Below are 16,492 nucleotides of genomic sequence, written 5' to 3' on the forward strand. Positions count from 1 at the left end.
GAGTGAGCAAAGAAGGCACCCAACATCAACAAAAGAGTTAAATATCTATTTAACCGCTACTTTCACCAACCAGTTATCCTCTGCCCAGAGGCACAGTGAATGACTCTAAGCCTGAGGTGAGGATAAACACTTCTCTCAGAATTCTTTCTATTGGTGCCTGTTTCATCACCCGAGACATTGATGCTACAATCCTGGATCTGTTCTTCCTTGTTCTTTCAAGTGAGCTTACAAAGTCATTTTTGTGTTAAGCAACCTGGGAGTTGATCTGATCAAATAGTACATGGAGGACAAAAGAGTAACTCTCCTAGTTGGGCAGTGGTGGTACACTCCTTTGATCCTAGAACTTAGGAGGCAAAGGCAAGTAAATCTCTGAGTTTGTGACTAGCCTGGTCTATAGAGTGACTTCCAGACAGTCAGGACTACACAGAGAAACTCTGTTTTGGAGGAGGAGGAAGAGGTGGAGGAAGAGGAGGAGGAAGAAAAGGAGGAGGAGAAAGAAGAGGAGGAGGAGAATTATTCCCTGTCAGGGATAACAGCCTCATCTTCATTAACAGCCTTCTAAGGGAAGCTCCATCCTCTCCCAGGACCTGTTTCACCACTCCACTGAATCTACTGTGCAGGCTGTTGCTGGAGGCTGGAAGAGAGATGTGAATGGAAGAAAACTGCTAAAAGAAAGACAGCAAAAGGAAGAGAAAGGAATATTGAATTTGGTCAATAACATACTAAATAAAAATTTAAAACAAGGGGCAATAATGGTAAAAAATAGAAGATCTAACAAAGTAAGGTAGAAATGGAAAATAAAGCTGATTATAGAACATGTGATAGTTGAAAAACGAAGTAATTGGGAATAATATCCCCAAGAATACAGCAGTAGAACAACCTTCTGATCTGGGAGACCAAGCTTGAGGAACTCTGCTATCCTGAAGGAATAAATTGCTGATAGCTTTCGTGCACATTAAGAGACCTGGAGTGTCGAAGTCTGTAACAGCAGCTCTGGAAGGAAAACAAACAAAATAAAATGACAGAGGTCATAAAAATGTTTAAAGTTATCAGACAATTAACAGAATTGTAGGAGAATTAAAGAAACATTTTCTTCAACTTGAAAATCCATACAGAATGGCAAGCAAAGGGAGGAGAGACCGGACTGCATTAGACTGAAACTTATACTCAGCTAAACTAACTTTCCTAAAACCGAGTATACTGTATATACTCGACATAGAAAATGTAAGAGTTGAGTTTGTGAAACAAAGATCCTTCAAAAAGTTTAAATGGGAGGAGTATAGAAGGATGGTACCAAACTTAGGAAGGTAAATGGCTTAGGAATACTTCACAAACAAAGTAAAATTTAATACCCAAAAGCACAAAGAATAAAAGGCTGTATATTAGAAAAAGATACCAAGCTTAATAAATACAGTAACTGTGTCCCATTACATTAAGCACTAGAAAACACTGGCAAAGCTATGATCAGGAAGAGAAGGCTAGTAAACCAAAGAGAGTCTATTTGAAACAGTGAACAGAACAAACACAACCTTCGTGTATTAGCTTCTCATCACTATGACAAATACTTGAAAAAAATCCAAGTTCAAAGGAAAAGAGGCTTATTTTAGCTCAGGGTTTCAGATATTTCAGGCTGTGGTTGTTCTGTCTTGTTTCGTGCCTGTGGCAGTACATAGCATCATAATGACCTAACTTCCACCTATGTTTCTTGAAGGTTCATCCACTCCCCTATAGAGCCACCATCTGGGGTTCAAGCCTTCATACACAGACCTTTGAGGGTTGCATAAGGTCCAAATTATAGAACCTAGCGAGAGTGATCAATAAGAAATGAGTGGAAATGACCTGTGGTCGAAGGAGATGGCTCAATGGGTAAAGGTTTTTGCCACCAAACCTGACAACATAATTTTGATGTCCAGGACCCTCATTGTGTAAGTAAAAACTGACCCCAGGAAGTTGTTCTCTGACCTTTATATGGTTGCCAAGGAACACTCATTCTCACACACATGACACAGATAAATAAATAAATGTTTTTTAAATGACCTTTATGATTTTACCACTAAATGTCCATTTTATGCTTATTCTGTAGGGATCTATACATTTTTATCTATGCATTATTTAAGGACTATCAATCACATTGATATGAATGTCTATACTGTATACAAAATGGGAGTGGGATCTCTGAGAAAAGTAAACCCTGTACATGAACGACAGAGCCCCACATGGAGGGTGAATGGAAACAGACTATGGCACTACACAAAGGGTGACTTGTTCAGTGATGTCTGTGACTGCACTTTTAGGAAAGACAATAAAGTCAAATCTTTCTTTGCTCCCCAAAGCACTTGTCATTTTGTTTTGATTGCTTGGTGTTAAAAAGGAAGCCAGAGCTGGTGTGTATTGAACTTCTTGTATGCCTCACACTCAGGAAGCAAAGGCAGGGAGGTTATGAGTTAGAGGCCAGCCTGGATTATGAAGGGAGAACCCATTTCATAAAACATTAGGAGAAAGGAGAGAGGGAGGGAGGCTAGAGGGTGGAAGAGAAACAGATAACTAGGTAAACAGATGGTTACCAGTCTTGATCGATTCCGGGAAGGATTTTGTAGTAAAAATGTAATAAATGAAACAGCAACGGAGGAAACTCTGGATACTTTGCCTTTATTAAAGTGAAATTTTAGCCGGGCGGTGGTGGCGCATGCCTTTAATCCCAGCACTCGGGAGGCAGAGGCTGGTGGATCTCTGTGAGTTCGAGACCAGCCTGGCCTACAAGAGGTAGTTCCAGGACAGCCTCCAAAGCCACAGAGAAACCCTGTCTTGAAAAAACAAAAAACAAAAAAAAAAAATAAAAATAAAAATAAAAATAATAATAAAAAAGTGAAATTTTTCAAAAATCTGTCTATCAATGATCCATGAAAATTAGCCAGGCATTGTTAGCACAAGTCTTTAACCAAAGCACACAGGAGGCAGAGGCAGGTGGATCTCTGTGAGTTTGAAGGCCAGCCTGGTCTACAGAGCTAATTTCAGGACAGCCTGGGCTACATATAAAAACCCTGCCTCAAAACACAAAACAAAACAAAAAATAATTAATAATAATAATTAGTAGAAATTATATGCACAGAGGCTGGAGAGATAGCTCAGCAGCTAAGAATACTGGCTGCTCCTCCAAAGGACTCAGGTTCCCAGGACTTACATGGCATCTCACAACTGTCTGCAACTCCAGTCTTGGGAGATCTGACACTCCGCTCTAGTCTCTGCAGGCACCAGGCACACATGTGGTACACGGACACACATAAGGGCAAAACACTCATATGCATAAAACAGTGATAAAATATTTTTAAATTAAATGCACAAAGCACATACAAAACAATATTTTCAACTGAAATCACAAAGGGGAAATAGGTACAATATATTATTCATGCAAATAAATACAACCCAAAAATTGATCTTATCGGAAAAGCTAGCAAAAGGACAAAAATTTCATAATCCAGGAAGAAAATACAATTGTCTAATAAATGTGGTATTAGTTAGGGTTCTCTAAAGGAACAGAAGAAAAAGCACTCATTCTCAAAGTAATATAAAAATGCAAATTAAAACTAAAATGTCCCATCTACCATGTTATTGAGCATTCTTATACAAGCCTCCCGGGAAAATAGATCAGTCCCACTTCTTAGAAAGCAATTTCATGTCAAGAGTCTTTTAACTCAGTAACTCCTCTTCTAAGCTTGTATTCTTGAGGGTAAGAATTACATATTCATCAAAATGGGATGGTAAATTTTCATCATTATGGTGGTGGTGATGATCTACAAGAATACCACCTCTAAACACCAGGGCCTGACACATGGTAGGGACTCATGAAACATCTGTTAACTGGCCCTGGAACCCAGTGTGGCATCTTAGAAAAGAATGAGCTTAAATTATGACTTGGAAGGTTGCTTAGACATCCTAGAAAGTAGGAATGACCTGAATGATGTAAGGCCAAAACCATGTCTGCCTCCTCCCTTCTGTTTCTCTCTCTCTCTCTCTCTCTCTCTCTCTCTCTCTCTCTCTCTCTCCCTCTCTCCCCCCTCCCCTTCCCCCTCTTTGTGTAGGCAAACACATGCAAAGACCAATGCACTATGATGGAATTTGAGAAGGAGGTGGGAATGTGCAGGGAGAGCCACTTTTGGAATGGGATTGTGGGATTGTAGGAATTGTTTCAGAAGTAAATATATTTTAAAATTACCTGTGCATCAGAAGGAAAAGAGGGCTGGCAAGATAGTCCAGTGGACAAAGGCACTGCCGCCGAAGCTGTGGACCTGAGTTTGATACCCAGAACCCACATGGTGGAAGGAGACACTGACTCCTGCAAGTTGACCTCTGACCTCAGCATATGTGTCGTGCCATGCATGTACACACACACACCATGGACACACACACACACATCATCATCATCATCATCATCATCATCATCATCATCATCATCATAATGACCACATTTAAAAAGGCAGAGGAGAACAATGTCAGCTGAATAAAGTAACACATACCTATAGGTCCAGTACGGGGCTGTTTCTAGGAGTACAACAGGAGTCTGGGAAATATCTAAATAAATAAGAAAAAAAATGGCTGGGCGTTGGTGGTGCACACCTTTAGTCCCAGCACTCGGGAGGCAGAGGCAGAGGCAGGTGGATCTCTGTGAGTTCGAGACCAGCCTGGTCTACAAGAGCTAGTAACAGGACAGCCTCCAAAGCCACAGAGAAAGCCTGTCTTGAAAAACCAAAAAGAAAAAAGAAAAAGAAAAAAAAATGCCTCCTAGATGACATATATGCAATCTTAGATTACATCATTTGTAATAATGAGGAACAATCTCATATATATATATATATATATATATATATATATATATATATATTAATTGGTATTCTTGTTAGTTTGCTTTGCTTTGCTTTTTGAGACAGGGTCTCTCTATGTAGCTGTGTTGGATCTCTCTATGTAGACCAGGATGGTTCCAAATTCACTGAGATCCACCTACCTCTGCCTCCCAATTTCTGGGATTAAAGACATTTATCACCACACCCAGCTTTAATTCACTGTTTTAAGTTGAGAAGAAATATTAGAAGTTGTTAAATGAAACAAGACTCAATGCAAAGTTGTATATTTATCTTATAAGAAACATGAAAGAGAATTATTATTTCTGATGATCTGGAATCTGAGGTCTAGTAGATATAAGGAGAGAGAATCCCATGCTACCAGTTTATATAAGCTAACAAGCTTTGACATGTGCCAACTAAAAAAATCCACATCCCATACTACCTCCAGCCAAACTCAGGGTCTTTGGCATGCTAAGCAAGCACTTGACCCCTAAGCTACACATTCCCAGTCCTGGACTATCCTCTTCAGTCATAACCATGGCAGGCCCAGGTACCACACAATCCATAAACAAATTACAGGCCCCAGAGACCATGTTCTAAAGTCATTCCTACCAGGAAATCCTAACCCTGCTCACTCTTCATCAGCTATTCCTCCCTCAGAAGCTGCAATGAAGCCTCTTACCCCTGTTTTCCCCTTGACCCCTTTACTCCCTGACTGCCCTGATATTTCCCCATGTGGCCTTTGATGTTTCCCCATGGCTTGGTCCTCTTGGGAACCATAAGTAACAAACTGTCCTGTCCTTAGGCTTATTTCTTAATTTGTTGACCTCACAACATTTGAATAATAATAAAAATCTTCATTTCAAGACAATGAGTAATTTTAGAATTACCTTCAGATAAAAAACAAACAACCAACAACAAAAAAAAAAAAAAAAAAAAAAACAGGCCCCAATAGTCTTACTGGCAAGCTGTACAGATTTTTAAAATAATAATAATTAATATTAATTCCTCAGAATATTATACCTCACAAAAGGTATAAATGTAGGGACTGCTTACTTTTCTATGAGGATAGTATGCTGTTGAGATCCAAACAAGACAGAGATATACAATAAAAGAAAACTTTTGTAAATAGTCACAAAATCCTCAGCAAGTATAAATAACACTAAACCAAGAAAATATAAAAGGAATTATTAGCCAGATACCATGTCACCCACCTGTACACCTGTTTTCAGAAGGTTAAAGCAGGAGGAACACAACATGCTAGATGCTGAATAATTCCATATATATGAAATGTCTAGGCAAGTCTAGACGGCAAAAAATAAGTCAGTAGTTTCCTAGGGTTGGCTGGGAGTAGGGTATAAGGGAAACAGGAATTACCAAAGGATATGAGGCATAAATGTTTATAAAACAATTGTGTGGGTGAACAACTGTATAGTAAAATTCATCAAATTCATTATATAATTTAAATGGGTGGTTATATGTTATGTAAGCTATAGTAATATACCTGGTGTTTTAAAATACAGAAATGGAGACTTAAAAAAACTATTTGTTATGTGACTCAGACCAGTCTCAGGCATGTGACAGACACCCCCCCCCCCCCCGTTTCAGCTGGGTGTGTAGATATGCACCAATGTGCATGCCGGCTCAGAAACAAAATGTTAATATTATCAGATTCCAGTAAGACTGCAGATAGTTTGGGAGGTTTTTCTCCACAGGCTTCCTACATTTTCTATTATTGCATCATGCCATATCATGAAAACTATATAAATATTGCAAAAGAATTTCTTACCAGTAGATCATTTAACTGACACTGAGGTCAAAAGGGTTGTGTAATAGAATTGTACATTAGGTACAGGGTGGATCAGACGTTCTGGGGCTGTTTGGAGAGATACAGGGGGAAAAATGCGTGAGTTGGGCCATGAAGGATAAGTAGGAGTTCTCCGGGGAGAGGGGTTAGGAAGAACATGCTGGGAGGGAACAGAGTGTTCAGAATCTCTGCCGTGAGAGCATCCTGGCTTGCTCCGCAGCTGTGTGACTAGGAGGTATGCCTGGACTGTAGTCTACTAGGAGGGTGCAGTGGAGTGAAAAAAATCCAGCAAGATAAGGCTGGGTAAATGTGCCAGGATGAGGATGGAGGGTCCGGCATGCTGTGAAGTTGGCAGTCTGTGGCATTCATACCAGCATACAGCAGAGACCAAAATATTGCCTGAAGAACTTCCCCAGTTAGTTCCTGCTGACCCAAATGGCAGCTATTCTCAGTGGCCCACTCTGCTCCCACTCAGGCTAACATTATCATGGGGTCTTGTTCTCCTGGTCCCAGGGACACTTTTCAGACTGCTTCAAGTCATAAAAGGGTTGTCCTGCTGCCTCTGTTAGTCCCATTATTGCAGGGTTTTGGATGCAAGGTTCAGATTCGAGAGTCACTAAGGGAGGCAAAGCAAGTGGCCCAGCATACCAAGCGGCTGGCAGTTTTTTCTCTATAAAATCAGCATACTATTCCTTCCTCATCCAGAAAGTCCTGGGAGTTGCTTAAAGGTGAAATAATCAGACCTTTGTTTCAATTGTATGGGAGAAAACTAACATTCAAGTAAAAGCATGCACGGAGAAAGTTTTGTATTCTCTGACTTTTTTGGTGGTGGTGGTGGTGGTGATGGGGTGTGTGTGTGTGTGTGTGTGTGTGTGTGTGTGTGTGTGTGTGTGTGTATGTGCAGAACATCAACAAAAAAATAAATACAAGAACTACTAAGGACACATGAGTCACTGAGAATGTTTGAAACTATTTGTCTGCCCCAGGAGATGGCCAGATAGTCAGAGTGATTCAGCCTGGGAAATTACCAGCAGGAGAGAGGGCCAAAGAGGCCTGAGAAGCTCAGAGGTGAGGTGGGGGGGGGTGGGGAATGGGGCCTTCACTCACAGCTGGGAGTTTTAAAAGATTACCTCAGGGGATAGTGAAGGGTGGGGCTCCAACCTGCTTGCTCTAAGAGCAACCCAAAAAGTTGAGCTGAGAGGAACAGCCGTAAGCACTGGCCAGACATTCAACAGCCAAACCAAGGCTCAGCCACAAGCAAACTCCTTGGGTTCTGTTCTGGGTTCTTGTGTTTGGTTAGGATTGGCAACAACTTCACCAGTGGAAGGCACTGTGTGCTTCATCTCCATTGTGACTCCTCATCCCTTGCCTGTCCACCTGGTCCAAAGAGTGGGATAGGGAGGTAAGGGTTGCAAGTCCGGGGGGTGGGGGATCCAAACCCATTCATCTGCTGCAGGCAGTATACATATACTCCACCATTGGTCTGCTTCTTCAAAACAGCTCCAGGGCGGTTAGCAAGAATATCTCCTGAGAATATTGTCTTGGTTTATTTGTGCTGTTATAAAAAAATACCTGAGCATGAATAATCAAAAAATAAAAAGTTATTCTTCAAAGTTCTGGAGGCTGGGAAGTCCAGATGAAGACCTGATCTTTGTTTCCCAGCTGGAATTTGAGCTGTCACATGGTGGAAGGGACAGAAGTACAAAAAGAAACAAGCATCAGTTCCGTTCAACCCTTTATAAAGTCACCAATCCTTTTCCAGGGAGCTCCACCCTCGTGGCTGACTCAATACCTGCTGGCGGCCCCATCTCTCAATACGCTCACACTTATGACTAAGTTCTAGCACATGAATTTGGGGAAACATATTCTGACCACAGTGAAAATCCTAGAGGGTCATGCTGTGTCCCACTACACAACATCTTAGGGCATTCCCCATTAGCTCCTGCAGCCACCATAGAAACTACCAGGGCAGGTAAAAGCATTTGCTGTTCAAGCCCGATGACCTGAGTTCTACCCCTGGAATCCACATGGTGGAAGAGAGAATGATTTCTGAAAGCTGACCTCTGCACGAGCTCTGTGGTACACACTTCCATGTCCACAAACAAGAATGAAAGATTCAAATGAATATCTTCTTTCTTCCTTCTCTCCTTCCTTCCTTCTTTCATTTTTTGTTTTTGTTTTTGCTTTTTCAAGACAGGGTTTCTCTACGTAGTCATAGTTGTCCTGGTACTTACTCTGTAGACCAGCTGGCCTTGAACTCAGAGAGATCCTCCAGCCTCTGCCTCCCAAGTGCTGGGATTAAAGCATTGATCAACTCAAATGAATCTCAAACTCTAAACAGTGAAGTCCCCATAGCATTTCAACCTTTCTAAGGAACACAAAGTGATTTTGAAAAAAAAAAAATCATTCCTCAAATTGCCTGTAAGCGAAACTTGGGAACTGCATGTGTTAAAAGGTTATTGTGTGGCAAGCATTCTTCTTAAGCAATTATTTGTTGGCTTGAGCAAATTATGTATCTAATAGGGCTTTTAAACTGGTTTAAAAATAGAGACAACTTCTTTCTTAGAAGCTGTATGTCCCCAGATAGCTAGGGGAGTTGTGTCCGCACTGGCTGAGAAGTGCCTGGCAGTTGGAAATCTATCCACCTGACTTGCTCCTTCTTGCCCATGGGCAGACCTTGTGTCTCCTCTTAGAGCAACAGAGAACATGAGGCAGGATTGTCTCTTGCAAGGAGGGTGTTGACAGATGAGAGTCGTGTGTGTGTTCTTTAGGTGGGCTTCTGTGGAACTGTTGTAGTCAGGGCCTCACTCTGTAGCCTCGGCTATCCTGGAACTCCTAGAGCTCTACCTGCCTCTGCCTACTGAGTGCTAGGACTAAGCCACCATACCTGGCTTGCTTGTTTGTTTCCAGAGTCTCACCATGTAGTCCATGTTGTTCCTGCTTCAGCCTCACCCACCCAACACCAGTGTTGGGATTACAGGACTACTCAGGCTACTTCACCTGGCAAATTTTTGTTGTTGTTTGTTTTGCATAAAGGTGTTCTTTCTTAGGGAAATATATGGCTGCAGAAAACAAACACAAAACACATCATCAAGAAGGTAACCCTTACCAGAAAGAAAAATATAGTATGTACTCGTAAGTGGACATCTGACAAAGCAAAAGATACCCAGCCTACAATCCACCACCCCAGAGAAGCTAGAACCCTCTTCCAGAAACAGATGGAAGCAGATGCAGAAATCCACAACTAACCAATGCACAAGCGCCTGGAGTACAATAGAAGTGAGGGAGGAGCAATAAAGGAGTCAAGACCATGATGGGGAAACCCACAGAATCAGCTGACCCGAGCTAGTGAGAGATCACTGACTCAGGTCTGACAAATGGGGAACCTGCATAAGACCAAACTAGACTCCCTTAATATAGGTGACAATGGTGTGGCTGGGGCGATATACGAGGCCAACGGCAGTGGGTACAAGATCTAATTCTAATACACAAACTGACTTAGTGGAGCCCATTCATTCTATATGGAGATACCTTGCTCAGCCTAGACACAGGGGTGTGAGGGTGGGGAGGTGCCTTGGTCCTGCTTCAATGAGATGATGGGACAGACTTAGTAGACTTCCAAGGGGAGGCCTTACCCTCTCCCTAGAGCAGATGGGAGGAGGGGGGGAGGGGGGAACAGGAGAAGAGGAGGGAGGGGGAACTGGCATAGGAATATTAAAAAAATAATTTAATAAAAAGTGTAAAATATAAAACAGAAAAATAAAAAATAAATAAAAATCCCTGAGTGTGAACAAAAAAAAGTATCCCTTTCTTCACTTCTTATTGCTGTGCTGTGTGTGTGCATTGTATGTGTGTGAGTGTGCATGCGTGAGAGAGAGAGAGAGAGAGAGAGAGAGAGAGAGAGAGAGAGAGTATATGATATAAGAGCCTTTAGGTGTGTTTTGCCTAACCAGTGGACAAAGTGGTAGCTAAAGAGAAGTTCTGGGCTGACACCCTGAAGTGATCAGAGCAGTGTCATGGGATGTTTGTACACTGTATGAAGATGTATTGCTGTGATTGGTGTAATAAAAAGCTGAGCAGCCAATAGCTTGGCAGGAGAGATTAGGCAGGACTTCTGGGCAGAGAGAAACTGGGATTTCACCAGCAGGCTTGGAGCAAGTTGAGGGTGCCGTACAAAGAAGAGGTAACTGAGCCACGTGGAAGAAGATGTTTTTTTTTTTTTTTTTTTAAATAGGTTATTTTAAGGCCAAGCTTCCATAATTAATAATAAGCCTCTGGGTCAATATTTGTGGGCTGGCAGTCCATAGATAGTCTGACAAGAAAGCTTGCTATAGAGCAGACAGTTGAACAGCACTGAGGAGGAGGCAACAGTTCTCAAACACACATAAGCACTGTTGTTTTAATCCTACCCCACCTTGGGCATCTTAACCAAGATGGAAGTCATTGCCTCAAGTGATTGCTACAGTTGTACCACTCACCACTGATGTCATTCCATGTGTTTGCAATGTAGTATGGACCAGAGGGCCTCGTACATGCTAAGCAAACCCACCTTTACCATTCTGTGGCACAAGGAAGTCAGTGGCATTTGCCTCAGGTTGGTCGCTTCCACATGAGATTTTTTTTTTTTCATGAAAAGGTAGAAATCTGGGTCTTTTATTTAAAACTTCAGAATTTCACTCATGGGATTTAACTGAAGGGAAATCTGCAGGCTGAGTTAAACATACACACTGACTGACCCTTTTTCAATGCCTGATCTGCCTCGTAGTTACAAGGAAAGAATACAAACATTTAAAATAAAGTGAGTGCTGTGTTGGTGTTTTATGTCAACTTGACACAGGCCGGAGTCCTCTGGGAAAAGGGACTTTCAATTGAGAAAGTGCTTCTGTAAGACTGGCCTATAGGCACCTCTGTGAGACATAAACAGACATTTCCTATCCCAACCACCCTGTCCCAAGTAACTGACTCAGCCAATAGCTCAGGCTTATTACTGACTCTCACAACTTAAATTAACCCATTTCTATTAATCTATGCATTGCCATGTGGCTCGGAGCTTTACCTGTCCTTTATCATGTCTTGCTTCCTGGGCCGCTGGCTAGCATCTCCCTCGACTCCTTCATTCTTCTTCCCATCATTCTCAGTTTGGCTTTCCTGCCTAACTTCCTGTCCAGCTACCAGTCTGTCAGCTTTTTATAAACCAATGAGAGTGATACATATTCCTAGTGTAGAAAAGGATTGTTCCACAGCAGTGAGGCATTTTTCTGATTAATGACTGATGGGGGTGGGCCCAGCTTATTGTGGGTGATGCCATCCCTAGGTTGGTGGTCCTGGACTCTATGAGAGAGCAGGCTGAGAAGGTCATCGAGAGCAAGTCAGTAAGCAGCATCCCTCCATGGCCTCTGCATCAGCTCCTGCCTCCCGGTTCCAGGCCTGTTTGAGTTCCTCTCCTGACTTCCTTCAGTGATGAACTATGATGTGGATGAGTAAGCCAAATAAACACTTTCCTCCCCAAATAGCTTTTGACCATGATGTTTTATCACAGCAATTAACCCTAAGCCAAGTGGTATATCGAATATTCACACTGCTAACATGTTCCAGGCATTAATCTCCTTAAATGGTGTCCTCCTGTACAAATGGATTATTTAGGGCTCATGGGGCTGTAAAGGGGATGCCAGTTTTCCTTATTTTGCAGATAATGAAAGTAAGAAAGAGAAACTAAGAAATCTGCTTTGTTCATGCAGTAGGAAGTGGAATCAAATCTGAAGCAGCAGCAGGGCTTCACCACCTTCTTCTGCCAGTGCCTTGTGCTTGTAAAGCAAACGGTACAGTCCCCAACCACATTTACACTGATGCTCAACCAATACAGTTCCCCTCTCACATCCCTTCCTGTGCTTTAGGGCATTTTCAGGGCATTTTTTGATGTAATAGGGGCAGTTTGGTATTGTAAATACAATGAAAGTTGACATTTCAATTTGATGCCTCAAAAACGTCTGCAGTGTCCAACATAGTAATGAAATTTACTGGTCTTGGCTGGGACTTCGGGCAGTCATAATGACATCTGGGCTTAGCTCTTGGTCACCAACAAGCAAGGCTACACTAGAGATGGCAAAATGGTGTATCTTTAGAGAAGACCATAGCCTCTGGGGAGGTGCCACACCCACACCAAGGTGAATGGTGGGTGGGTGGGCAGGTGGATGAGTCGGGGGGATCAGGGGAGAAACGCATGAATGGGTTTTACAAAGGTATTCTGCCACCTGTGTTTACCAGCTGACACTCCTCTTTTGACTCTTCCACAAGATGGATTAGATTGCAAAACAAATTAGATTCTCAAAGCAGGGTCTATTTGATGTAATTACAGCTGTTGAGCCTAATCATCTTTTCTAGGTATTCTCTGGAGACAGAAGCTCTCATAGAAGTAATTCTGCTGGAAGGAATCCAACTCCAAAATGTTGCTCCTGACCGAGTTGGTATTTAGTGGAATGAGGGTAATATATATGTATGTATGTATGTATGTATGTATGTATATTCCATCCAAGTTTTTCCGGCAACAGAACAAGACTTGAAGACTTATTATTGGAGCACCAATAATATGCTGTGTAGTATGGCGATATTCACAGCAGCCAGGTTGAAGAATCTGCCTGGGTTCCCATTAATGGATGAAGAGATACAGAAAGTGTACTGTGGGTACATGATGGAGTATTATTCGGCCATGAAGAAAAACAATCATGCCACTTGCTGGATAATGGGTGAAACCAGAGATCATCACGTTAAGTGAAGCAGTTCAGCCTCAGAACCACAAACATCACACATTTCCCCTCGCATGTGGAATCCAGATGCTGTTTTAAAAAGCATAAAGGTGAAAGGAATGTTGTTTGGGAAGAATAAGGACACTAGCGTTAGGGGAAAGGGGGGATACGGGAGAGTGATGGGATGATAAAAATGATCCAAGTACAAGTACATGATAAACATGTACTCATTACTGTGTACAATTGACATATGTTAATAATTTTGGAAACACTGTTTATACAGCTTGGGTAATAAAACCACTCATGATCCAATATTAAATAAAAAAGGGTACAAGTTTGTGACACATATGAGTTTTTCTTAAACACTGAAATATACTGATGAACTGATGGTATTGATGAGTACCTGCCAAGTGCTGTAGATGTAATGACCAGGAACAAATGGAACCCAGCCTCTCTGAAGATTTAAAGAGCTAGGATGCTCTCAAATAATTACATCATAAAGAAACATATGGTTTTGAATTAAAATACACTGCATCCCATCTCACTCCAGACTGAATGACAGACATCAAGAAAATAAACAACAAACACTGGCCAGGATATGGACAAAAGTGAGCCCTTCCCACACTGCTGGTAGGAATGTAAGCTGGTCCAGTCACTAACGAAACCAGTATAGAGGTTTCTCCAAAATCTAACAACAGACCTAGCATATGACCCACTTCAAGGTGTTTCCCTGAAGGACTCCAATCAACACATCACAGAGATAGATACTCGAATATCAGTGGTTATCAAAGTTCTATTCTACTCTACAATGGTTGACTATGGAACCAACCTAGGTTTCCAACATGGAGGCATGGATAAAGAGAATATGGTCTATATACACAATGAAACAATAAAGTTATGCTGTTAGTGGGGAAATGGATGCAACTGGAGACAGTCACATTAAATGAATTTAGCTGGCCTGGTGTGTGTGTGGGGGGGGCACCATGTTTTCTTTCATTTGTGTGGTTCCTGGATTTTATATAGATACATGAAATCACAGATGCATCTGACCTGAAAGCAGAGGTGAAACTGTCTTGGGGAAGAAATGAAACTAAGAAGAGGCAGGAGATGGGAGAGAATAGGGGCAGGTTAGAGGATATGCTCAACATACAATACATATTTATATGAGATGTTATTTAAAAGATAAAAACTAAGGGTTTGAGAGATTTCCCAGTGGCTAAAACCAGTGCTGCTCTTGTAGAGGACTCAGGTTAGGTTCCCAGTACCCACATAGCGTGGCTTATATTGCCTATAGCTCCAGTTCCAGGGAATCCAAAACCTCTGGTCTCCATAGGCATCTGTGTTCACATGCACACACCTACACAGAATCAGAGACACATCATTATAGGCAATAAAAATAAATTCAGATACCCTACCCACAAAGGGGATGAAGGAAAGCAATAGATGGTGCTAGAAGCATGGATGGCATTAGGCTGTCACTACTGTCACTATAAATCCACTGGGGGAAGCTGTCTTCCTCTGTGGACCCTGGCCAGGCTAAGAGCCACAGAAGCCTAAGCAGAGGTGCCCTGGGATTCAGAAGACTGAGGGACATTTCCGACAATGACCAGTGCAGGCTCTCTGCTGACCTTGGCAGTATACAAATGCGTTTAACTTGATGCAGTGATAACAGTTTAACTGATGGGCCTCAGCCAAGCAGTAGTGGTACACACATTTAATCCCAGCAGATTAATCGGGAAGCAGAAGGAGGCAGATCTCTGTGAGTTCGAGGCCAGCCTGCTCTACAAAGCCACAAAGAGAAAGCAAATAAATAAGTAAATAAATAAATAGCAAAACAAAAAAAGACCTCTGGGTCTCATTTGTAATCTCGGCTCCATGATTCCTCTTGTCTGGGGTCTGTTAGCCTCTAAGGCCTCAGGATCTTTAACCTCCCTCAAGGTCGATGTCATGTCTCGAAGATTTCCTGTAAGGATTAAAAATTACTATTTTCCCCCTTTTGTTTTTGAGATAGGGACTCACATTTGTAGTCTAGGCAGCAGCTCTAAAACTCCATCTGAGCCCAGGCTGGCCTCAAATTCATGGCAATCCTCCTGTCAACCTGAGGGTTGAGAGTACAGCTTCAAGCCACTGCGCCTGACTGAAATTGTAGAGGATGCTAGCCTGCATGGTACCAACAATTGCACCACACCTCTTGAGGTATCTCTATTCTCTTCGTCTTTGTTTCCTCAGTCGGCATACGCCCACGCAGGAACTGGCTGGTTCTGCTGGTTTGCTCCCACCCAGCTCCACTTGGGATTCTCCCTGCCCCGGGAGGCCTCTGGCATTTATGAGCCATACTCCCACTGCACCCTTATCCTCTGGTTTCCAGGAAACTGACAGAAGGGTGAGTGAACAAAGAAGCTGGGTAAGTAAGCCTCTTCTCGCTGAATCCCTGCCACAGCCCCTCTTCCTCAGTGCCAGGATCCCTCATCTCTAGACTGCCATGGCTTAATATGATTTGAGTCGCACTCGCATGTACACACACACACACACACACACACACACACACACTCACATTTTGGAATTTATTCCCCATAGTGTGCTCACAGGTGGGACCTTTCCTTATGATACTCAGCACCATCTCTGGACTCGAGCAGCAAAAAGGCTATCAACACATGCAGCCTTCCAGTGTTGGACTTCTTTCCCCTATAATGTTATCCAGCTTCCATAGCTACTTTGTTCTTCACTATGCCCCTACTTGTTGGGGCTCTGATTGATACACATCTTGTACAAGGTAGGCAAGTTCATTTCCTGGAGCTTTCTATACTAGTGTTTCTTTCTCTCTCTCTCTCTCTCTCTCTCTCTCTCTCTCTCTCTCTCTCTCTCTCTCTCTCATACACACACACACACACACACACACCTTGGATATAGTGAAAAATAAAATAAGGTCATGGAACCACTAACAGCTTGGGAGAGGCTACTTAAATTGACATTTGAGCTGCATATTAAAAGGACAAGAGGCAGCTGTCTGTGCAAAGATCCAGGAGAGCCGCTGTTCACGTGAAAAATCCTGAAGGCGTGGATGCACGGGAAGGAGGAGGAGGCTGGGGGCAGGGCATAGGGGC

At 42.4% G+C, this 16,492-nt stretch overlaps 1 protein-coding gene and 1 long non-coding RNA gene across 5 annotated transcripts in view; both read right to left on the minus strand.

The window, feature by feature from the left end:
- Cradd (CASP2 and RIPK1 domain containing adaptor with death domain) overlaps positions 1-16,492 on the minus strand; it is a 259,171-nt gene that overhangs the window by 186,667 nt on the left and 56,012 nt on the right. The window lies entirely within an intron of this gene.
- LOC107979361 lies at positions 26-6,394 on the minus strand. The gene is made up of 3 exons (XR_003480549.2): positions 6,053-6,394; positions 4,515-4,569; positions 26-993 (listed from the first exon to the last, which is right to left on the minus strand). It is a non-coding gene; the product is annotated as an uncharacterized LOC107979361 (long non-coding RNA).

This window comes from Cricetulus griseus (genome assembly GCF_003668045.3).
Source record: "Cricetulus griseus strain 17A/GY chromosome 1 unlocalized genomic scaffold, alternate assembly CriGri-PICRH-1.0 chr1_0, whole genome shotgun sequence".
Classification (NCBI taxonomy): domain Eukaryota; kingdom Metazoa; phylum Chordata; class Mammalia; order Rodentia; family Cricetidae; genus Cricetulus; species Cricetulus griseus.